At 37.9% G+C, this 26,682-nt stretch overlaps 1 protein-coding gene across 4 annotated transcripts in view; it reads right to left on the reverse strand.

The window, feature by feature from the left end:
- LOC143347605 (uncharacterized) overlaps positions 1–26,150 on the reverse strand; it is a 124,381-nt gene extending 98,231 nt beyond the window's left edge. For all 4 annotated transcript variants that reach the window (XR_013080641.1, XR_013080640.1, XM_076776936.1 and 1 more), the window contains exons 1-2: positions 25,781–26,150; positions 16,524–16,582 (exon numbers count right to left, since the gene is read on the reverse strand). The gene's annotated coding sequence lies outside the window, so the exon portion shown is untranslated. The remainder of the gene's footprint in view (positions 1–16,523; positions 16,583–25,780) is intronic.
- Between the last annotated feature and the right edge of the window lie 532 nt (positions 26,151–26,682).

The following is a 26,682-nucleotide window of genomic DNA, read 5'->3' on the forward strand; positions in this document are numbered from 1 at the left end:
GAAATTTGAACAATTATATTTATTAATCCTCGTATGCAAAAGTAAATTTAAACTTTCTTCTTTATTTGTGCTAGAAAAGACCGATGAAACTATAGAAATTTCGCTGGCTGTTTGAGCTAAGCAATGTTTTCAAAGCGAAGAATACACCGAGGGTAACTCGTAATGGAGTTTTCTCTGCATTTCCGTGAATACCGTAATCGGGATACGCAGGATTTCCTAGCTTTCCAGCAAGGGGTGGAATTCCTTGCTTTTTCCCTTCGTAAACACTGTATTTGTTCAACCGATAGCTTTCCCTTAAACAGTTAATTTTTCGAAAGCATTGCGCGTTGCTGTTTTCATACTTTCTATCTAAAGGGTATCCCAGCAATCGTGGAAAAGATAAATTAAAAATATATTTTCTTCGCATAATGTTAGTAAGATAGTTGAATCTGAAAATCTGTCGAATACGAGCGCGATTGAATATGATTTTCCTGTCCATTACTCACTATTTCTTGGGGTCCAAGTTGTACTCTGTTGCAATATCGAAGATTTAATACTTGTCAATGTCAAACGACTTTTTTAACAACATAATTTGTTTCTATAGCTTTAATAAATTATATATTATTACTACACTGCAGATGTTTATACCAATAAAACATATATCAAAATACTTTTCTCCATTGCTATTTACAATGGAACTAACCTGGTATTAAAATGGACTTTTGTTCCTGTTACAATTAAACATGTTCTCCATTATAACATACAATGGATATGTAATACTTGTACTGCGGATGTTTATGCATTTATGCAAATATATAAGAAATAAATAAAGTAAGATACGAATAATTATATTTAGGGTTTGAGACGACCCCCTACAAAGCTACCGTTTCATTAATTCTATTAATAACAATACGAATTTGCATAAAGATCCATAGTTTAGCGATAATATATGATTTATTAAAAATATAAAAAAAAATTATAGCATAATCACTCTTTGCGAGTGAAAAGTCTAATTTCTTCTCAAATACGACTTTCGAATGGTATTCTAAACTATGTCAGCATTTTATTATTTTACTTTGATTACGAAACAGGGAACGTACGCTATAAATTATCTATCGATGCTGGGAGTTCAATCAGCCATAAAGTACGACGACGAAGCGGAGAATTTCGAATTACGACGGTGACCAAATGCACTCGTTCGCAACCGGGCGTAAAATTAACGGAACGCTTAATGTTTCCCGCGGGAGGACACGAGCGTGCAAGAGTTAACGGGAATCGACTGCGTCGGGTAGCGTCTGGGAGGATGATAGCGTCGCGGCGCCGTCACGTACGCTTCGTCTGCGAAAGATTCGTCGAGTTAGGCAGGAAAATGAGACGGAAAGCGAAAACGACGGGTCGCGGAGGTAAATCGGATTTCGAACGGCATCTGCAATATCGAAAATTCCACTCCGGCTAATCCGAAGATGGGAAGTCGTTGGTTGCGAAACGCGTTCCCGCGGGGAAATAATCTCCCCGCGATCCGCTCCTACTACGGGGCGGCCATCTTACTCGAACAGTATAAGGTTGCTCCCACAGCACATTTAACCATTTTTCTCCACTTTCAAATACTCTAAATTACATTTATATACATTCAGTGCTCCGAAACGTAAACTTTCGCGTCGCGTTTCGTATTTCAGAAACGACCGCGAAATAACTAAACCATAAAATTGATGAACGAATACACCAAATAATTTACTCTCGAGTTTTTACAAACATTGTTTCTAGGAGTGCGTGAGGTCTCGAAAAGGAGGACTCGAGTTGAGATCGAAAATTCAAAGAGTTTGAATGAATGATAACCGGAATATAGGAAATAAATGTCAGGTATGTAATTAACTATATTTGAGCATATAATGATTCATTTAAAAGATATCAGTCACATAACACGTTTCGATATTTTCGAGATCTTGTAAAGCTTTTAAAAATCGACACTATTTTATTTCGAAGATTCGAATGTGTGCGATATGTCGAAGATTGAGAAACTCGTGTGACAAAGCGTCCGTTGTACCGTATTTGGGCCGAAGGTGGCCTTTTCGAGTACTTCCTGTGAAGGTAAGCAACTACGCATTACCGGGAGCACAAAAAATGACTGTGACTGGAGAACAAGGTCAACTGGGGCACATATTTACGGCGAGCTTCTTTCATTGTTTTTGTGTCCCCGATCGACCGTTGAAGTGGGTCCCACATATTAGGATACACCTGGTACGTGTAGTTGTACCCGTAACAAAACACTGTCAAGTTAGCACTGTGATAACGATGAGAGTTCCGTTGGAAAACAATACAACGTACTGTACCGTCGACAAACTCTTTTCGTCGTCCGTGCTCACAGTACTGCCGTCCAGCGCCTAAATGGCGTATCTCAAGTGCTTGTTTCTTTAGCTTTTTCCTCGGAATTGCCTAGGTTTCCCTTTGATCCTCCATTAAAAAAAAAACGTTCGTAGCAAACAGGCGAGTAAAACTAATGTTTACGTCAATAGCCAAGTACCAGATTTTCGTTTTAAAAATGAAAATTTATGGAAAAACTATCGAGTACGATAAGACAATCTAAGGAAATTCTTATATCTTATAAACGTATTTTGATTACTGACACGAGGATTAACTGCATTAATTGAGTTTATAACGAGAATTACCAAAATAGAAAACTAACTGTTAGCTCGTAAACGGAGCGAATCTTTACGTAAACTTCTCTCGTCACTTTTAAGCACAAAACTGTGCCAGGAACGAAATTTGCAACGACGACCGATTTCCATGCTTCTTAAAGCTCTCGATCGAACAACCGTCTTTCTTGGTTACCGTCTAAAATCTTCGAGGGTAGCGTCGTGTCTTGCACGACCTACTTTCTACCATTTCCACAGCGCCTACGTGCCAGCCTTCGTGGATAACTTTGCTCGTGCATTCGTTCGTTCCTATCGACGATAATTTTAGCGTCCGCAAAAAAATTCATTCCCTGAAAAACCGAGCGCGTTTGATCGATAACGAGCTAGGACGACTGGCTCTCGGTATGATTGATTCGGTACGCGCGACAACGGAAACAGCGAGAGAAAAATGGCAATAGAACAAGTACGGGATAAACAAGGGGAAACCAGGCGACGAGTACAATGACAGAAAAGCAGACAGCTGGGATCAAGAGCTAAATACCGAGAGGGGAAAGGGTGAGATGGATAGTGAGAAAGAGAAAGCCATGGGGAAGCGATGGGAATCTGGATTCCAGGGCGTCACTATGGAGACTTCCAAGTTTGAACGTGCAACCTGGCGTTTGGGTTTCCCTCGCAACGCTCGCGAACTCGTCTATCTCGATTCTCGTTGCCATACCACTCGTCCCAATACTGTAGCCTCTACGGTACAGCAAGATCGTACAATATGCAAAAACGTCCCGCAAAATGTTCAAATTCAATACCAAAGTTTAACCAAAGTTTCAGTTAACTATCATAATAATATTATTTGTTTTGTTGATTTATATTAATTTCTAATATTGTTAAATTATAAATGAAACAGTATAGAAGGTATCAAATGTTATATTTTTTTGATGATTTAAAAAAAGCTTTAAATGTTCGATATTAGGGGAACTCCCCCTAAACATACGATTTGAAATTTGTATTCGTCGATTGTGAATCAAATTCGCCAAATTCTGGCAAGCCTCTTTACTGTACGATACGTACGATGCACCTCGAAAGACACTGGCATTGCGTTGGCATATGCAGAGTGAGTCACTTGCAGGGTACACAGAAGCTTGTGCATCAGGTGCCACGCATTTAGTAGCTATTGTATAAAGCTATATTTGCCGACTGGGGTCTCTGAAACCCCACCAAAGTACTCGAGGGTTAATTGGACTCGTCGCCTTGTCTTCCTGGTCTTAAATTAAATTCCAACATTCCCTTCTTTGTTTTAAATTTTTATCGCCAGATGGCTGCCGTTGAGATTCCTTCTCAGCGCTGTGTCTGAATTCCCTACACCTCTTGAATAAATTAACGTTAAAAAACAATTCTGCTTCGAATTATTCTCAGAAATTAGTTTTCGATAATTGTATTAGCAAATATGAAAATTAAACGAGGATGTACGTAATCTTGGAAGAATACTACTGATATTTTTGTTTGAAATAACATTGGTAGCCACAGTTGAATGGTTAGAGATTGGAAAATACTAATATTTAAAAAACAATTCAATGCTTGTCTTTTTATACGTATCCCATACGATTGATGAATTTATTTACAAATCAACGTAATCAACATGTCGACGAGTCTGACCAACAGATTCACGGCAAAACACCTAAATATAGATGTTTTCACCAGAATATTATTCGCTGTTATTATGAAAGAACTGCATCGATCGGATAAATGAAACAATGATGGAGAAAGTATTGGCCATCGAGGCGTAACGAGAGCAGCACCGATACGACGATCGATGTTCATAGACGAGCAAACGAATAAATTCCCTTCATCGTCGTCCTATATCCGAAGGCACGTTTCGCATGCAAAAACCGACGCGACGGACCGAATAACCGAAAAGAGCGTTTAAAAAACTTCGGGCCATTCTGTCCCTGTCGAGGATCGATATGTGCTTCGAAACGAACTCGAACGAGAAGCGATAGTTTTCGGAGGAACATCGATATGGCCTTCCTCATCCGCGAACCGTGACACAGTATCGCCAGAGAAATTGTCACAGGCTCGGGATCGGAGTCCTGAAGTGAAAATTGATCGTTGTTAACTATTAACGGTCGTCTATAGGTATAGGGTGACTCTACAAACTGGGACGAATTGTAAATCTTTTCTAACCGAACTTGCAACAAATTCATAGAGGAAAACGATGAATGCCTTTTGTACTGCGCAATATAAATTAAATTGAACTCTTCATTCTGATGGCAAAAACGAGATCAGTGATAAATATCCCTGTCATTAAGAAAATGGATTTTCTAACACCTTTTTTAAACAAGGTATGGTACTATTTTTGGTAATCCAACATACTTATTAGGACATGTTTATTCATTGTACTTATAATTAATACTGCAGACTAATGAATGTGAAGCGTACTATCAAAATGCATAATTATCGTTGGCATATTCATAGTTGGCTATATTTATCTTACTATTGTAATATCTATTATTCATTGTCTCTTGTACATAAATGCATGTCACTCGTTGTCGAGACGCGAACCGTTTATAAGTATACAAAGACAGGATATTGAAATTATTATGGTTATCATAAATATTGATATTCTCCCTCAGGGGCATTAAAGACGCTAGGAAGGAAACGAAATTACGAACAATGATCCTAGGGAAACAAATTATCAATTAAATTTCTACGAGGATTACAAGCGTTCAGGAATCTTGTTCCTCGAATATTACGTGCATACTATTATATAAATTAGTTTGGCTGTGTGTTATCTGTATGCGTGTATGTTTGAATACGATGAACTCGAGAACCACTGTACCGATTTAAATATGTAAAACTTTCACTGTTAGATACCTTATTCTTCCACTTTGAGCGTAGGCTATCTAACATCACCTTACCGTAACGACGATCGAATTAATAAATGAAACTGCAAACCAAGTCTGAAACTATAAGAGATACAACTCGACAAAAAAAACGTGATCATGCTTTAAATTTTTATGTTCTTAAAGCGGAAGTGATAAGATACGTATTATAAGAACTATAAAAAAATGTCCCTGAGCGATGTTTATAACCCGAAGGAAGTTCGACTTTTCGCCTATAAATTTTCATGATAGCAATACTACTAAAAATTCTGATCAATAGTAAAATGACCTTCGTCGAAAATTCTAAATGAATCCAAATTCAGAGTCAATCGATTGAAATAATTTTTTCGATAAAAAATCTATCTGACAGCCATCACTTGGACTACAGTTATAATTACCCATTGTTAAACTGTTACGTTCGAACCACCAAAGAATCTGGCGGCAACAGTTACTTCAAAACATATTATTCATCCCTCCACTGAACTTTGGTCGCTCCAACTTCCTCTAGTTGATCTTGTAGAAGCACCTAGCTGGCAAACTACCGAAAAACAGGACCGAATCATCAGACACCTCCATCCCTTACTCAAGGCCTAAGCCGCGACCGACTAGTCTGAGTTCGAAATCTGAAGACAAGATTGTAACTTCTGTCTGACAAGTTGTTTCGTAATACACACGGTACAATTTCCGTCTAAGCTAATTTGTTGGGACCACAATTGAATATTACTTACGTACAACTTAGCGAATAAGGTTATTCGTATCGTAGAAAATGATTTGAATAATCAATTAAAAATAGACTGAGACGCGTGACGTTTGAATTAATTTTCATCGAGAAAATCTCGCAAATTCTCATTATTACATGCCGAGAAACATGAACATTTTAAGTTTCACTATTGGGATGATTCATCTCGCGTATCTTATCACTGTGTATGCACTGTGAACCGTCAGACACCGATACTCTTACTCTTGCTGATAAACTATCTCTATCGCTATCAGTGAATCCCATTCACTCCTCTCATTGGGTGACATATCTAGATAGAAAAGGTCAATGCCAAGAAAAAGTGGCTGCTAGTATGGAAACGAGTGAAACTGTCATCTCTCGTACTCGCCACTAGAGGGCTACGCCTTTGTCTCTCTCGCAAGCGCTCATAAAACCACTCAGTTTTGAGGTTTTCATTTGATACTTGTGATTTGTATATAAAAACTAGAGTAAAGAATAGGAGAAAAGAGGACGATGAGCAAAAATCTTAATTAAGAAAACATATATAATGCAATAAGTCGACGAAGCCAAAGCAAATAAATGATAGAGTTAAAAATAAATTTAGCAGTAAATAGAAACAGGAAATGATTTTATACACAAGTTCATATAAACACTAAAAAATCTGTAATGTTGTACAATGTAAGAAAAAATGTAAACCTGAAAAGTAGTGTGAGAGTTCCGAACGTAAGAAACTATGCACCGAATAAAGAAAAAACTAACTAAACTTGAGGTCTTCGTAAAAAAATGTACTAATTACAAATTTACTGCGTTGTTTTCTCTCGCCATCGTACGTATGATTCCAAATGCTTAATAAAAAAAAAGCAACAACAGTCAGATTCGCGTTCTATTGCCTAGCCTACTTCTCCAAACATACCGAAACATACGTATGTAGGGTACATATCTGAGCGACACGTCGTAACCTCACGAGCTGTCAAAGCTGTTACTCCTCAAATGCCACCAAGATACGTGTCCGATCGAATTCGAATTCCATCCCTTCACCCACATAACCGAGACATATTCTTTGACATGGTCGTGTATCGTATCCATCGATCGATCCTGAAGAAATTGATCAAAAGGGACGCACTGGCTTACCTGAAATTTGTTTCAGCGCGTTCAAATTGCATAAATATTTAACCGTTTGCACGTGTTCGGGCATTATTGGCTGTGTCGATTTACGAATTCAACCGTGATTGGTCACTTTCGCGTCTATTTAACCCTCGTGCATTGTTCGAGCGATTGTAGCACCGAAGCAACTTGGATCTACTTGACCCGAATGGGAAAAGTATTACAATATTTAAATAAACCTGATATCCATTTATAATAAACGATTTAGAGAACAAATAATAGCATACAATTTACATACTACAATTACATAAAGAAGGAAGAATTCTTTTATGTTACGATTTTCCTTTTATAAGCTAATAAGAGACCAGTGATTCTTAACCTTTTTAAGCTTACGACGCGGTACAAAAGATTTCAAGAACTCGCAGAACAAAACCTGCCACAGTCTCTTATCATGAATAATCAGAATAAAAAATACTCCCTTTTGGTGTGGGTTGAATATAGTAAAGAATAAACGTTAATGCAAAAAAAAAGAGGTATTTAACACGACACGAAGTCGTGAGGTTTGAAATCAAATTTATTGCCCAAACATTCGCTGCACCGCAACGTAATGATTAAGAGTTACTGGTGTAGACTGTACACATATCGCATACATAAATCAATCTGATTGATCATGAAACACGCAAGCAATACTGTTTGGAATCCACTGTATTGTAGAAAATGAACATGAATGAAAAAAAGAACCGATTCTAAAAATACACACCGTCGACCATACAAGTGTTAAGCCTCAACCCTTCGAGCACGTTAGGCTGAACACTAAACGGTCCAATGAACCTTTGGCCAGCGGTCGACGTGTGTAATCTACTTATATTCTCGCATCTATGAATGAAACCTCGTCTACTTTGCAACGAAAATAGCAATTTTTTAAAAGATTTTCTTTATACTTTCGAAAGTTAATCCTCAAAAAAAAAAGAACAGGAAATTTGCAATAGGATAATATGGAAGTAGATATTTGTTGTATCGTATAGTTAAAAAAGAACATTTTCCATATTTATTACCCAAAAACTATATCGAATATAAAATATTTGCGTATCGCGAGTGTATTTAAAATACGAGACCCGGCGAGTAAAATTACATTTACATGCGAATATTTTTACGATCAGTATATTCCGAGACACCGTAATATAAATCGCCGTGGCCACGGCGGCTCTTCGAATGCTCGTCGGCGGAACGAAGCGAAAACTTGAGAATCACGCCTGAGACGTTAATGCCGCTCGGTCTCTGACAGTAACAAGCATTCAATTTCCCGATAAGCGCCACTTTTTCCACGCCGACGAACGATCGCTTACGTTTCAATAACGCGAAACGCATTTGTGATCGATCAGCGTCAAACGACTATCGTCGGTACCGACGTGCGTTCGAATCCGTCCCATTTCGCACTCGATGCGCGACTGAAGGAAATTACTGTGCGCAGTAAGGAATTTCGCGGTTCTCGCGCAGACGACGCACGACGCATTTGCGTTCCATTACGATCGAGGACGTGCACGCGTAATCGTTGCACGCTCCACGTCAAAATCGGGGAATCGTACGAAAGCGTAAAACCAATGCATACGTGGACGGTATCTACTAGCGCATTTACGCCGTTGCTCTCGCTTGTTGTCGCTGTCGCCGGTTTACAGTGGTATAAATTTCATTCACTGTTGCTCCGCGAACGCGTTCGTAACAATTCGCCGCTGTCGATTCTGTTGCTCCGCCGACAACGCCCGATACATCAAGTTCCCACGAACATCGAACGAACGGTGCAATAGGAGACAAAATACATGCTCCGTGTTGCCTTTTAAACAAGAATCTCGACTCGAAAGGTTTCCCGCTCGCCGCGAACGAATTTCCACGAGGAATGCCTTCGGTTTCAGGATAGACGACTCCTCTCGCCGACGGGATACGTGAAGCGTAACCGTTACGTAACAACGCCGATAGAGAAAGTACGAAATCAAAGTAGCCACCGACGAGATGAATTCTTTTGCGAATTCCGTATCAAAGGTGTACCGTATCGTCGAAGGGTCTGCGATGCTTTTGCGTTTATCTATGTTTACCTGATGGCGATCGATCTGCGTTTTATAGGAATAGAGGAAACGCGGTGAAATGGCAAAGTTTATTATATACAGGGTGTTCGGTCACCCCTGGAAAAAATTTTAATGGGGGATTCCAGAGGCAAAAATAAGACGAAAATCAAGAATACCAATTTGTTGATGGAGGCTTCATTAATCAGTTATTAATGTTTAAAGTTCCGACCGTCCGGATTTTTTTTCTCGAAAATGCGCAAGATTTCGGGGGTATGTCTATTGACCAAAAATGCTTGCAATTGACCCCTGCAACCGAAAATAATTTTTCCAAAACGATTTGAAATTTTTTTTTTCCGTCGAAAAATTTCAAACCTTCTCGAATTTTTTTCTAGAAAGTGGGTAGGATTTCGAGGGTATGTCTATTGACCAAAAATGATTGTAATTGACTCCCGTAACCGAAAATAATTTTTTCAGAATTAATTAAAAATTTTTTTTTTCGTCGAAGGCACTTACCCCCTGTCGATTTTTCTTAAAAATTCCTTTTTCATTTTTAGTAATTTTGTTTGACGCCCTACAGAAAAGTTGTCTAATACTTTTTTGTAGGTACCCATGAGCTCTACTTCAGAAAAAAGTTTCTTTGAAATATATTCACTATTGTAGGAGTTATGGCTGTTTGAAAATTGAACCATTTTTATGGGGTTTTTCTCATTTTGTGGGGTCAGGGACCAACTTTTCGAATATTTTTGCAATTTGTACATATGCTCCGCCAAAATACGCGTAGTTTGCTTTTTTAAACATTAAAATTGTCCAATTCGTTCAGAAGTTATGACGTTTTAAAGATTCGCATGAAAATTTGGGCAAACATTTCTGGTCTCGCATTGGATTTTCGATAAGGAATTTTTTTCTCGAAAGCGCGTAGGATTTCGGGGGTATGTCCTATGACCAAAAATGATTATAATTGACTCCCGCAACCGAAAATAATTTTTTCATAATTAATTAAAAATTTTTTTTGTCGTCGAAAAATTTAGGCACCTACCCCCTGTCGATTTTTCTTAAAAATTACTTTTTCATTTTTAGTAATTTTGTTTGACGCCCTACAGAAAAGTTGTCTAATACTTTTTTATAGGTACCCATGAGCTCTACTTCAGAAAAAAGTTTCATTGAAATATATTCACTATTGTAGAAGTTATGGACTTTTGAAAATTGGACCATTTTTATTGGGTTTTTCTCATTTTCCGGAGTCAAGGACCAACTTTTCGAATATTTTTGCGATTTGTACATATTCTCCACCAAAATACGCGTAGTTTGCTTTTTTAAACATTAAAATTGTCCAATCCGTTCAGAAGTTATGACGTTTTAAATATTCGCATGAAAATTCGGGCAGACATTTCTGGCCAGAAATTATATTTTCGGCAAGGAATTTTTTTCTCGAAAATGGTTAGGATTTCGAGGGTATGTCTAATGACCAAAAATGCTTGCAATTGACCCCTGCAACCGAAAATAATTTTTTTAGAACGATTTGAAATTTTTTTTTTCGACGAAAAATTTCAGTAGAATATCGTATTTCATATTCGACGTATCGTCAGACAGAGAATATATCATTTCTTTTTTTAAATTCCTAATCTTTAAAAATATTTCAAACCTTCATAAAAGTTAGAAACCTTTTAGAAATTTACAAAAATTATGTACTTATAGATGATTTATAATAAATAATTTATCATTTTCGTGAACATTTCTAAATTTATGGAATCATATAGCATTTCGTTAATTTCTATTTCTAAGTATTTAATGCATACTAAAAGCTCTTTAATCAATGAGATTCACAATTCAACGAATGCATGTATGCAGAATTGATACATTTGCAAATCTCGTACGAAAAAATTAATGAACAACTAAATTTCAAAATTTACAAAATGCATACAAAATAACATATAATCGTCCCGATAAAAATTTATTTGCGGCTTACGTATTCATTATTCATTACCTGGAGAATGTACTGAATAATGAAACCGAATAAAATATTCCCGGCTTACATCTTCAGCTACTGAATATGAATGCTAATATATTCCACATTTACCGAGCAGCAGTTAATTACAATATACCTGTGTACCTCATACTCAGCGACGAAACAAATGAAGAGCTTGCATTCAATTGCATAACTATTGAATACATCGTGCGTATACCTATTATTAAACGTTCGACTACAAAATACAAATTACGTACTAAGATATTCCTCGTTCGAATGCTTATTCAAACACCATCCCTTTGCCCGTCCCAAACTACAATGTATTATGGTCCGTTTTCAATTTCTATTAGTAAATTTTCCAACATTCTATTTGTGTCTTTCGTACAAGATAAACAATTAGTTTCTGCTAATTCGCGTTAATCTCCTGCCACATACTGTAGGAGTCGCGTTTCTTTTTGCCGCAGCTCCGTTGGTCCGTGCCTACGCTAAATTCGAGATTGACGTAAGCGAGGCGAAAAGAATAGCTAACGCAAGAACGGATACGAGGCGAGCGGATATCTCATCGGTTAATATTTTCAACGTTGTGCTTTCTCTTTCTCCGTCGAAATCTACGCACGAACGCGCGTGCGTAAGAAACCACAGTGGCTACGATACACGACCTCCGACGAGGGCGAGGAAAAAGGTTTAACAGAATAAAGTTTCTGTCGGAAGATAGGGGGAGAAAGGTAGAGCGAATCAAACGACTTATCTCGCGAAAAAAAGAAAAACACCGAGCATCGAAAGGCAGACGAGAAATACGGGCCACGGCGTTCCCACATCTAGCATTCGAGCGAGTGTACGCGAGAACGGGGCGGCAACATCCGCATCTCACAGTCTCGTTCGCCATCGATGCCTTCCACTCGCAAGCAGAACCGATCTTCATCGATTTCAATAAAATTTGCCAGGTTTATAGACTTACGTGCACAACAATCGTAACTGGATTTATAGCCGTAGATAGACGACCAGTTATGAGAAAACTAAATGTAAAATTTGGGAGCTCGAGCAGCGAGCGTCCCAAACAATTTTAATTGCGACTCTGAATCTCGTGATTTTTTCAATAAATCTATTCTACTATTCGAATATACCTTATTAAAAAGGTTTCTAAAATTTTACATTTCTTTTATTCGTAATTGACTGGTCGTACGTGGTTCTAATTCCGGTTACGGTTGTTGTACACGCGAACTTGGTCGGCCATCTTCGAGCAATTTTATTCTCAATTTCTTATTTTTACCGCGAACGTACAAATTTTTCTGGGCTACTCGGTCATGTAACTTATTATTTCATAAACTCCGTTTTATATTCTCAGAGAGAATATTTTTATTTGGATATTCTTTTACTCGCACGGTAAGTTTTAAGTGCACTTATAAACAAGATCTGTTTTCGCTGGGTGCCAAACCATTCGTCGTGCATATTTAAAAACTTTACGGAACTTATTCCCGCTTTATTAAAAATGAGATATTCTTCGAAGCTTTTCATAATATATTGCATCCTAGTACGAGTTTTATTCGCCATTTGTGCAATGTATCCTTGACTTTTACAGTTTTTTAAGTGGAAAAGCAAGTTGGGCTCCTCTATTAAAACTTGCTTTTTCCTTGTTTTCACCATAGTTTATTTGAATTAAAAGAGCAGCATGACTTTTGCAATTTCTTTAACGGAGATTCAATAAATAATGTTTCCTTATTAAAGTTTGCTCTTTCCTTGTTTCCATTGTAGACTATTTTAATTACAAATTTTGTCTCGATGTTCATAGGTAATGCGTGGCTAAGTAAAACATTCGAATCAATATTTTCGATCGACGAGTACCCGCGAATAATTTTTTAAATTCCATTTCAGCCGAAACTCTGATAAAAGAAGAATGAACGCGAATTACTTCGCGCGTGTACTGTTCGTCCGCGAGAAGAAGGTTAACGTATTATCGCCATTGGTCGAGGACAGTGACGAAGATCGCCAATTGGTGACCTCTGCCAATAGCGACAATGAGTGTAATGGTAGGGGAGCCAGTAGTTTGCAAATTAAAGTGGGGATATAAACACTCGTTAGCCTTTTCCTCGTGGACAGGCAATACTTGTATAGTTAATCAGTGCAGTTAAGGATTAACGCATGCAAAAATATTGGCGTCTGCTGAGGATATTTCCTCGATCATAATAAAATATCAGTCTCGAATGCGTTAAAACTTGTTATCTCGGTAAAAAAAGAATAATATTTTTCTCGATTACAACAATTAAGAGTAAAAACTCTTGATCAAATATATTTAATGCATACTGTGCTGAGCATATAAAGGAATTTTGAAATGGTCCGTACGTCGAGGAAAAAATTAAATAAATAAAACGTTGGTAAGTTTCCAGGCTCGTCTGCGGAAACACTCGACACTATTCAAGTGTAAACAAAAGTCGGCGGTATCGCGGCTGCGAAAGGTTCCTCCAGGCTCCGTGCTCGCAAACCGCTATTCGATATATGTATGTATAAACGTATGTGCGCTAACCATGCATCGAAAAAGCTTGTTCGTTTCCACTCGCGCGCATTAACTCGACGCAAACGCGACTCTATTCATTAAATGCGTGAGCAGACTGCACCGTATATGTACATACATCCAACAAATGCGCCGCGGTTGCCTTCGTTAAGAGTATTTTGTTTCTTCTTCTTTTCCTCCAATCACCAGCCAATCCCACCCACCACCTCTTCGCGCGACCACTCGTATCCCAAACTCGTGATTCTCCTTGATTCGACGAACCAACGACTCTCTCGCTATCTTCAATACGGACGAAACTCTACCACTAGTGGCAAACAACTTCGAAAACAAAGAAAATACAAACTATTTGTCTAGAAAAAATTCTGATTTTCCTTCGCTCAATCCATTCGATTGCCTCGAACGAACAGAACGATTGCAAGTTGAGCACTCGTGCTCGATGTATCGCGAGGTCGACTATCGATACGTAGAGAGTCAAATAAAATCACCCGACCACGACGAATCAAAACGTAGTTCTAGATCTCACGAACCCGCTATCTCAACTTTTTGCATAATTCCGTACTCTCGTTACGACGCGATAAGAATGTTACTATTATTATTATTACTATTTGTTTAGAAATCTCTGCACTTTAATCGATAAGGAAGTAAAGTATTCAATCTTTTAATAAACATATTTTAAAAAAAAGTGAAACTTTTTTGCACTCGGGGCAAATTATTCCCATATCACGTGTTGTTATATATCTTTTTTTGTCGAATTATGTAAAACTTTCGTTGCCGTTTAGAACGTATCGTCGGAGAAATCGAATCATCAGACGATGGGCTTTAGAACATCATACAAATTACTTGCATTTTATCAGATAATGGTGAATTATGAAAGAGTACTTCCTTAATCTCGACACTCTATCGAAGCCCCAACAGTTTCCAAGTTCGCGCGCCGGAACGTTCATAACCGCCGTTACATCATCAAATTTTTTTTCTTTACATCGACTACAATATGTTACATACATACTCTACAGAAAACAAATCGAACAATACATTAAAAAAACATCGATTTTTTTTTTTTAAGCGTCTATAACAAAGAAATTCCTTAATTTTGCAAACATCTCTCTACAGCGAACCATTCAAAGCTACATCTCTCTTATGCCAGAATCGCGCACGTGAAAACTTTCTCTTTTTATTTTTACGTCACACAGCAATGGTAATTATACTCTAAGCTTGATTTATGAATACAAGTTACCATCCAGTTTATTACTGAATTGCACGTTCGTGGTTCTGGCGTAAGAAAAATTCGGTCCATTTCCTTTGTCCGAATTTTAAGAATGCGTATTAAGCAATGCAAGTGTATTCTGTTGCGTACACCGCAACGTTTCGCAATGGCGTAGCGTTATTACGAGTTGGAAGTTGAAGTATTTAATCGTAGAAACAGAGTAATCTGCATCTTTATCATGCCAGATTACAGCTACCATTCCTCTATTATATAATCTCTTCCGGAATACTGGCACGTACGCGTACGTTTAGTTCTTAAGTTATTTTGCAGTATTCTAACACAGAACGAACGACTAAATTTATTAACAGGACGTCCCAGTAGATATTACATCGTTTTGCATCCTTTTATTTTCAAACCGTCCACCGAAACAAAGCGCACGTAATAAAACATTGTCGGGGATTACTCGTTACGCTAATTACAAAAATTTCCGTTTATTCGTGTTTCCCGTTGATGGAAGCGACTTAATATTGACGACTGTAGAAGTTTTAATATACATTAATGAAACAAACTTTTACTAAGATGCAGAGTTAACGCGACACCGCTATCAAAAGACTGATGGACGCTAGGGGTCAATATCAGTTTGACATTTTATTTGTTTCGAGCAAACTAATTTGTCCGTGAATTAGCAACATGCAACGCGATAATAGACGGTAAGTAAATGAATCGGAAGTATCGACCGTACGTTGGAGCACACGCAAATGAATCACAGTTAACCGTCGCTTGCAAATGGCTCTACGGAGTAGAAAATGGAGCGAGCATCGACTGCATCCCCGTCGTTTCGATTTAATTCTTTCGGAAATGTACCCGCGAATACACGGATACGAAGTGAAAATAAACAGGAGAAGCGGTAGGAGAGAACAATTTCCAGTACGGGAGAACCCGTCCTAATAATAACTCGTGCTCGAAATCTTCTCCATCCATCGTTCCACGTTGCACTAGTTCATCGAGTCGACCTAATGACCCAATGGCAACTGACGATTCTTAATCAACCGTAGCGTACAATAATAACGTAACTCGTTCTCGTTTAAGAGAGTTCATCTACAAATCAATCGGGTAAATTTAATTCGCGTAACCATCGACGAAAACACCGTTCAAACCGTTCATTTATATTAAACTTTTTTCGTTAATTTGATAAATGAACATTAAAAAGATCGATTGATTGACAAAAATTATTGGTTAAATTATGGTCGAAACGATCGTTCGAACGATAGTTGTAAAACGTATGGAGGTTATTGTACAATCTCTCGCACAGCGCCGCCATATTGGATGGCAGTACGACGCTGCCATATCATTATGATTGCAACTCTACGACTCGTCGTGCAATAAATTGTTACCGTCTATGGCCTCTATTATTAGACGCCTCTATACATTGCGATCGATGCACATTTTTATTACACATTGTACTTTTATTTCTTACCTTAACTGATCCACGCAGCTTTGATCGTAGGATCCATCGTCGCTTCGAATAACGTCGTTCTGGAACAGACGAAAGATAGAAGAACTTTGTGAGTAGCTTGCTAAATTTAGCGAAAATCGAAGCACGTGTACGCGCGTACGGTAACACGGAAAGTTATTTTAAAATTATTCTACACGCAGGACCATTAATTCCAACCGTTCGAGGGAAACACGAAACACCAAACGCCATCGCCCTCTTCCTCTTTTCGACAAGCTTACGCGCGACAGGAACGATAAATGGCACGTATCGTTTTGTTATGAAATCTGATACGCGTAACCTAAATGCGAGTCCATGAAATCAGAACTTTATAAACAGTTCGATATTTAAAGATTACAACAATATTTACGCGTATGTAAACGCAAACTTTGCGCAACGAAGACAAATGATGGAATATAAAATGCTATTATCCTCGTTATTGGACGTATCTCTGAATGCAAATTACAGAAATAATTAACATTCCATATTCGAACACGAATGTGCATCGAATACAAGTTAATTTATAGTTATTTGAATAACACGAGCATTATTCGACGTTGCTCGAGGTTGTTTCTTTCTGGTTGCAACTAGACGCTCGCGAGGTAAAATGGCGCGAGATTGCCGCGCGTCATTTCGCTCAAACGGCAAGAATTAATGGGCCCGAGTGCGCGTATAGGAGGGAAAAAAAAAAAATAACTGAGAAAAGAACTGCCGAGCGTTTCACGGATAACGCAACAGAAAAGTTTAACGAGCGTTGCTGCGGGCAACGGGAACAACGTACGTGCAATAACAATTAGGCACCGAGGGGTAACAGATGTTAGACGGACGCACGGGGTGCGTGCTCAAGGACTAGGGTCTGGGGACTTTTTGTTCTCGATGCGCCAAACACTTCGCAGGGGTTCTATTTGTCTCTCGTTAAACGAACACGTCGCAGACAGTATTTACCCGACGTGTCGAGATCAAAACGTCACCGTCCCACCAAGAAATCTCGCCAAATACAAACGATCGAGCGTGCTTAATGCAAAGTCGGACATTGTCGGGGTCGAATTAAGCAAAAGTTTTTCTTTTAAGAATCTAAAACAATGCACAGAGTGTAACCTGACATATGGTTGCGGTTTCAACGGTGAAAATAGTTGGCGTAAACATATGTTTGACTTCGTTCCCGAGTTGCTGTCCCAGATGCTTAATTTCGCAGGAAGTGCACGAAATGGCCAAAGGGCCTTGTTACAACGTTTTTTGTTATTTCACGCTTTCCAGATATTTCATCGAATTCGTTGGAACTGCTGGAAGTTTTCTCACATATACGTGCGTTACCAAAGTATTTCGACGCTGGCAACGGGCGTTGAATAAACAATGTTTTTAAGTGGATCCGAAAATAAAAATCCAGCCGAGTTAAATCTGGGGAACCAGCAGGCCAGGCAATAAGTCCTGCACGACCCATCCATCCGTTAGAAGATCGTTTAAGAACTGGCTACTCGTGTATAAATAACATGCAACATTCGATAGAACGGCTAATTTATCGCTCTAGAAATTATAAATTAATTTTCCATCAAGGGAAATTCTTTAGGCTATTATACTAGCTAAATTATATGGCGAAACCTAGCTACTGATCTAGACAGTTTCTTTATTTGTTTGGTGATCCAGCCGCCTGCAAAATAAGTTCAAAGTTCGTTCGATCGAAAATAAAGCCTCGTAGGAAGTACATACGTACTTCGTATTCTATATTTACGATTTAATTTAATTTGTAAAATAGCTTGGTGTCTGAAATTCGTTGTGTAAAAGAAACGATTTCACGAGGACGCGTTGGAAGAAGTAGAAGCAAAAGGATTTTGCGATAGCACGTGCCTGTCGGCCGACCGAACACGTTTTCCACACGACTAATTTTATCCGCTTTTCTTCGGTCCGCACATAACTCTATTGGCATCTAATTCGTCTTTATGTTCGCGTTACGCTAACGGTATCATCGACGATTTAGCTTTCGGAGCAAATCGTTTGAAAAACAAATTTCGATAGCCCGGAAAATCGGCCGAAGCAAACAAACAAAGCGAATGAAATTTCGTCTTTGCACGAAACTTTATTTATTTAATATAATGCACATAAGCTGTACATTTTATAAAAATAATGGGGGTATAAAAACGGTAAACAAGAATTAACGCAATAGCTTGCGTTCACTGTTTGGTCCGCGTCGATGGTTCACTATCTTTGGTTCACGTTTTCGTTCGCTGTTCTAATCTTGGTCACGCTAGAGTAACAATGCTACATAGCCTACATTCAAACTGAGGGAATACGCTTCCTAGCAGTGAAAGTTTTATCTAAATCGGTCCAGTGACTCTTGAGTTTATCGCGTACGAATACCCACAACATCCAAACCAACTAATTTGTAAGATACTACATAGAATCCATATTACAGACTAACGGAACAGAAGAGGAATTAACGGATCGCGCTAATATTATTTTAATTGAATAATTACATAAAGGAAACTAGGTTTTCATATATTATTAATCGTATAACGACTGTTATCAATGCGATTTGAATATGCGTGGACGAAAATGTGATTAATATCGCCCTTTGTTATAAAAGATATAGGTGCATGTAAATTTTTCATGTATAATTGAATTCTCTTCGTGCTTCAAGGATAAATTTCAAATTCCCGCGATAATTTCAACGTTTCATCCGGTCGTCGAAAAATTTAATCAGATAGAGCGAAAAAGCGAAATTCCGAGACAAAAGACGTCGCCGATTTAAAGAATGGTTACCCCATGGGACAGAGTCTCGTCTTTTTCGCACCTACGATTAGATCAAGTTAATTAAGAAGAAATCCTTTTCTTGTACGACTTTCTCGAGTGTCCGTTCTCGAGACGCGAACCGCAAGATCAAAGCGCGAATTTCCGATTGTTCGCCGGCTTGTATCGAAGCCAGGCAATCTCATAGGGGCAATTGACACAATGATTTATTGTACGATAATTCGTGGATCGAGTTGAAACGATAGCGGCATTAACAGCGACGTCGTGTATCCAACAAACGTTTCACAATTATCATTATATTACTGTACGATTATTATCATTTATTCTACAGATAACACGATAAGCGGCGTTGCTCAAAAAGTTCATTTAAAGAAAACTCAAGCTTCCAGTGTTGCTTAAAAGTTATTTAGAATAACGAATAAATTCGATTTATTAGTAATTTAAGACCTGTGAGTGAATTAATGTAATTCGTTATATTTCTTATTAAAAATTTCCAAGTGAAAAAAGAATTATATATTATACAGGGAAAAATTTTTATGGAAGATTCTAGAGGCCAATTTGTTGATGGAGGCTTCGTTAAAAAGTTATTAACAATTAAATTAAAAAATTTCAAATCGTTTTGGAAAAATTATTTTCGGTTGCGGGAGTCAATTACAATCATTTTTTATGAATAGATATACCCCCGAAATCCTACCCAGTTTCGAGAAAAAAATTCGAGATGTGTAATTTTTCGGCGAAAAAAAAAATTTCAAATCGTTCTAAAAAAATTATTTCCGTTTGCAAGGGTCGATTATAATCATTTTTGATGAATAGATATACCCCCGAAATCCTACCCAGTTTCGAGAAAAAAATTCGAGAAGGTGTGTAATTTTTCGACAAAATTAAAAAATTTCAAATCGTTCTAAAAAAATTATTTTTGATTGCAGGGACCAATTATAATCATTTTTGGTCAATAGACATACCCTCGAAATCCTACGCGCTTTCGAGAAAAAAATTCCTTATCGAAAATCCAATGCGAGACCAGAAATGTTTGCCCAAATTTTCATGCGAATCTTTAAAACGTCATAACTTCTGAACGGATTAGACGATTTTAATGTTTAAAAAAGCAAACTACGCGTATTTTGATAGAGAATATGTACAAATTGCAAAAATATTCGAAAAGTTGGTCCTTGACTCCGCAAAATCAGAAAAACCCTATAAAAATGGTCCAATTTTCAAACAACCATAACTCCTACAATTGTGAATATATTTCAATGAAACTTTTTTCTGAAGTAGAGCTCATGGATACCTACAAAAAAATATTAGACAACTTTTCTGTAGAGCGTCAAACAAAATTACTAAAAATGAAAAAGTAATTTTTAAGAAAAATCGACAGGGGGTAGGTGCCTAAATTTTTCGACGAAAAAAAAAATTTTTAATTAATTATGAAAAAATTATTTTCGTTTGCGGGGGTCAATTACAATCATTTGTGGTGAATAGATATACCCCCGAAATCCTACCCACTTTCTAGAAAAAAATTCAGTACTGTCGGAACTTTAAACGTTAATAACTTTTTAACGAAGCCTCCATCAACAAACTAGTATTCTTGATTTTCGTCTTATTTTGGCCTCTAAAATCCCCCATTAAAATTTTTCCCAGGGGTGGCCGAACACCCTGTATACAACAGTGACCATAGAAAATTCACTACCTTAAGAATATTAAAAATGCAATGAATAAGTGTTATTTACATTGAAGAAAACGTGTACTAATTTTTAATAGAAAATTCTCTCCGTGTACGAGGCAATACAGTCCGAATGAACCGATTTTGCAAAGTGATTCGCGAGTGAAAGATCCATCGAAAGTGCCAGAATGGACCAATCGATCTCTATGTAAAGGTGTATGAAAGATTCATAGATATTCTATCGGCGATCTGCGTAAATTTTTGATATAAAAACTACCCCGGGAGATTAAAAAGTTTGGGAAACGCTAATCCACAGACGCTGTACAGATGCGAATCGTACCGACACCGGATTGGTAGGACGTACGTCGCCAATTACGTTGTACCAATCGGAAACTGCGCCTTTCGTTTGCCCGCTACAGTGTGGGTGAAATCGTTTAGAACGTGTGTACGTATACAGACGGTTTTAAACGCCCGCCCGCGCCCAAGAATAGCCCGAGTGAATCGGGTCACGTTCAATGCTTGCGTGTTCTTTTTTCGCGCGAGTACGGGAGTTATTCGAGACGAAGAAAAACATCCGTGCTAAATTTTACGTTTGCGTTGTTTACGATTTTGTTGTCGTACCGTCGCGAGCACGACGCCTCTCGTCAGAAATTCAGAAAATGGCGGAATCCGCGTGTCGATACAGGCTGCCCTCAGGTTTCAATGACCAAACTTTGTCAGTATATTCTGTGGTTTTAAATAAAGCTTCGTGGAAAAGTTACGACACGAATACCGATACGAATACGAACCTATTTTTACGAGCTGTGTTTATTAGATCTAGAAAAGTAACGCGATGTTTTCAGTGCTTCTACAAATAATAGAAATTCTATTTGAAACCGACAATCCCGATACGCGATCCGTCTTTTCCGTCGGACGATTCATAACTTATTCATACTATCGGTGTTTAGTTGAAAACTCGGACTCTCTATTGCTTTCTCTCGGTCACTCGATTTCATTTACATTAATCGTCGTACGGATAAACGAAATCAAAATTTCTTCCTCGGGCTACGACAACTACGAGGTCTGTTCAAAAAGTAAACGAACTTTATTTTTCTACTTTTTTTGATGAACTATATTGGACCTTTCAAAGTATTCTCCTCCCCCACTGGATACACTTATCCCAGTTGTATTTCCACTTACGGAAACAAGCCTCGTAAGCAGTTTGTGGGATGTCTCTCAGAGTCTGTCGAATTCTTTTTAAGCCCATACGTAAGCCCAAATAAAATAATTATAGTTTAAAATACTTTAAATATTTTATGCACAATAATTATATATTTGTACCGAATATTTTGTACGAGGAAATAGTTTTGAGAAAAGATAGTGTTGTTCTTGGAATCCAATTAACGTTCTCCAGGGAGACCAAACAGACAACGTAAATAGGAAGAGGGCGCAGAGAAAATGGTATTTCGCAACGGATAGCGACAGCAAAAATGAGAAAGCATACTCGTCGAGAAATCGGATGCAACAGGACTTTAAACATACTACAATACGACTCTTTACGTTAGTTGCGAAACAATCGCGACCGGAGCAGACGATCGCGTACATTTCGAACGCGAGAAAGGTGAATCACCACGATTACGATGATGGTGTCACACGACTTGCACGTAATTGGATTACGTAAGTCTGTGCATAGCTCAGAGCTGTATCTACGACTGACAGCTGGTAGAACAATCGTGGCGACAAGACCGATTGTCGAAGATGTTCTTTTTTATTTCGCGTTCTTCGCCAACCCCAACTTCTCCAAACCTCCATCTACTTTCAACCGATCAAACTCACAACTCCCAAGAATCTATGAAGACATTCGAAGAAAGTGATTAAACGTACGATATCGTGCACGGTTTGATCGCATTTGATGACTCTTTTAATCTCTAACTTTTAAACATGCAAAAATCGCCAGTCTTCGACGATCAGATTTATTACAGGATGTTCGGCCAACCCTGGGGAAAATTTTAATGGGGGATTCTAGAGGCCAAAATAAGTCGAAAATCAAGAATACCAATTTGTTGACGGAGTCTTCGTTAAAAAGTTATTAACAATTAAATTCAAAAATTTCAAATCATTCTGGAAAAATTATTTTTGGTTGCGGGGGTCAATTACAATCATTTTTGGTCATTAGATATACCCTAGAAATCCTACCCACTTTCGAGAAAAAAATTCGAAAAGATGTGAAATTTTTCGACGAAATTAAAATATTTCAAATCGTTCTTAAAAAAATATTGTTAGCTGTGAGGGTCAATTACAATCATTTTTGGTCATTAGACATACCCTAGAAATCCTACTCACTTTCGAGAAAAAAATTCGAAAAGGTGTGAAATTTTTCGACGGAAAAAGAAATTTTCAAATCGTTTTGGAAAAATTATTTTCGGTTGTGAGGGTCAATTACAATCATTTTTGGTCATTAGACATACCCTAGAAATCTTACCCACTTTCGAGAAAAAAATTCAGTAAGGGTGAAATTTTAAACGTTAATAACTTTTTAACGAAGCCTCAATCAACAAATTGGTATTCTTGATTTTCATCTTATTTTGGCCTCTAGAATCTCCCATTAAAATTTTTCGCAGGGGTGGCCGAACACCCTGTATGTATAATTTCGTATGCGTTCTGAAAAAAATTTTGAACAAATTACAAAAAATCATTACTCTCGTTATAAAAACAAAGAAAAGATACAAAGGAATTGCAAACAAAGTTAAATAAAACTTGTTTAAGTACAGTTCTACTAAAAAAAGTCACGTGCAACGATTGTCCATTTCGACTCATATTTACGATAGAACGATCGAGTACACATCGTTCACCGCACTCTAATTGGCCGATCAGTAGAGTACCTATTGTTTAAAAATCTGTTCCTCCCGAATTTATTATACCTACGCGTGACCTCGCAAATACTATACCGAAGAACCATATAATTCCAACCATAAAAACGAGTACAAATAAAATTTAAATGGTTGATAACAATAGTTTTCTTAATATGAAATTATTGTCATCTAAATACTGAATTACAAATAAATCCATGGCAAACATAAGTATTAAGGTTGAAATGCACCCTAAAACCATGAGACTTTCACCATGGTGACTCACGGTTGGTTAAATGTTTTTCCTTCAAAGTTTTCAGTCGAGTTTATACCACATCATTTTTCATATCTCAGATCCAAAGACATTCAGTGTACTTTCGCTTACAAATATGGCATCATTCCACCGCGTTTGTTCCTCGGAAACAATATGTTTGCCAAACATTAATCTTTCCTCGCGATTCACTTCATTTATCTACGACTTTTTACGATCCACTCTGCAGTTGTAAACGCTTTCTTTCAACGCTCAGCGAACTGTATCCGGATATAGAAACTTTCTAATTTCCTCGAACGATTTCATAGTTAATTTTTTAGCACTTAATCCGAGACATATTTTTATCATCTTAATAACGTTACGTTTATCGAACGGATACGATCTTTCTTTACGAGAAATTAAATCGTTTCGATTCTCATGGAATATACATTCGTATAATGCCCGCTACTGTACTCTTGTTCCAGTTTAATAAATTGCTGATTTCTTGATATGACTTTCCTTTATACAGATGGTAAATAACAAGTTATCGAGTATCAAAGGCATCATTATCGGTTTCACGACCTATTTCTCCTGTTAATACGCTCGACGACAACGAATTTTCGAACTGTACCATCCGAAATACATATCGACGACTTACAATTCATAAGTTGTATGTTTGTTTACGCTGTATAAATATTATACCTTCGCGTATTATTTATTGTGTGTTTCTGAATTAAATATTTTATCTGCACAAACGTTGTACGTCCATGCCAAGCTACATAAAATAGTTGCATACAAAACTTTTGGCCACATAAACAACACTGCGTGTAAAAAATAACCCCTATAAAATTTCAACTCGATCGGTGTACGAGAAAATGTGCTGCTTAAGTTTTCATGCAAAACTCCAAAGTTCTACGAAGCATGTTTCTTTTTCTTACCCAAACGAGCTAGTATTTCATACGAAGTATTTTCTTATGCATTGTAACCATCTTGGTAAGCGACACCAACGAAAACTCAAAAAAGAAATTTCAATTATCTAGAATTTCGGAGTACTCCAATATTACATAGTCTGTAATCATTCACAGGTGTATAACCGAGTATGTTGCGACTATCTTGGTCACGCAAGTCTCGAACCATTGAAAAAAAAACAAACGTAAGCGACGATTGTTGACATCCTCTCAACGACATCGCTCTAGATCGATCAGGGAAATGAGAAAACCAGCGGCAGATTTTTCTCACCTCCGATCCATTCAATGGAGAATACTCGTAAGAAAGATAACGCCAGCTCGTTATATTTAGTCGCCACTTCCCTCTGGTCGATTCATCGTGGCGTAAAATTATTTAGTAAATACGAGTTCACGAACCTTGACACGAATTAATATTTTATAATCGCACCGAAACGGAATATTCCTCGTTATTCGAATTACGAGGCGCGTTGTCGCGTGAATATTGTATGTAGTTTACAAAGGTAATATCGTACAATTCCGTTACCAATTTGTTTTACGATTCACTCGTACGACCGACCAAGCGAAATAACTAATAGAACACGAGAGCCATTTCTCGACGTGGTCTCAAAATCTTTCGAACGCCAAACGACTGTTATTTTGAAATCGAAACGATACACCAACCGCGATTCACGGTACGTATATGATCCGTCGACGCGTTTGTTCGAGCCGACACAACGTGACAATACTATTACCGCATTCCCCGAAGGTTAACTGTAGATCATAAATCGAGAAAAATCGTAAACACAACATACCTTTTCAACGCGACACTCGCGCCTGTACAACCCTTAAGACACGATGCGATAATCCAATATGGCAGAACACACACATGTCAAAACAAATCACCGAATGGCGCGGAATGACGCGACGCCGCTACACAACTTTACACAGGCACACGTTCGTATTCACTTCACCTAAACGTCGGATCGATAATGTTTCGGAAGGATTTTTGGTATACTCGGGTATGTTGTTATTTGAATTCCCGTACTTGACGCAACACAGTTCTGCGATACTGTTTTCCGGCGTGTCAGAACTACAACTACAATTGCAATAGCAATCGTAAACGTTAAAGGGCGCACGGTTGCGACAGTGAACCGCGTCCAAAAAAGACACTCGTGCAACGAAGCCTTGTCGGTGACTGGCAACGCGAGTCGCGTCTCGTCTCGGCGCGCCACTCGTCGGCAACTTCGTTGCGAAAATAACCGAACGCTTCCGAACCGACATCTAACCAACCCGAAGAGAGGCGCTGCCCTCGCCGACGGCGTTTATCGAAGCCTCAGTGACGCTCAATTCGAAAGGTTGTTTCTTTTCTCATATTTCACAACGATTATATTTCTTTCCTTCCTGCTTATTCCATATATTCTGCTCTTCCTTACTTCGAACAGTAAACTGGTCCTTCCTAGGTTCACTCGATCGCCACAAAACTTTGTCGCTTAACGAAATTTCGAGCACTTTTACCGACACACAATTCGATCGAACAAAGATTTATGTTTTATCGCGAACGCGCCTGAAATGCAGAGTGGTTTTTTACGCTCTTAACTTTTATAAGGAATTAACCTAATTTTTGATAGCATAAAATATATAAATACTATCAGAAATAATCCCAATGGATAGATTGTGTTTCCTTAACTTCCGATTAGAGAAATATAGACTGTTA

Source organism: Colletes latitarsis, chromosome 11 (assembly GCF_051014445.1).
Source record: "Colletes latitarsis isolate SP2378_abdomen chromosome 11, iyColLati1, whole genome shotgun sequence".
In the NCBI taxonomy this organism is placed as follows: Eukaryota; Metazoa; Arthropoda; class Insecta; order Hymenoptera; family Colletidae; genus Colletes; species Colletes latitarsis.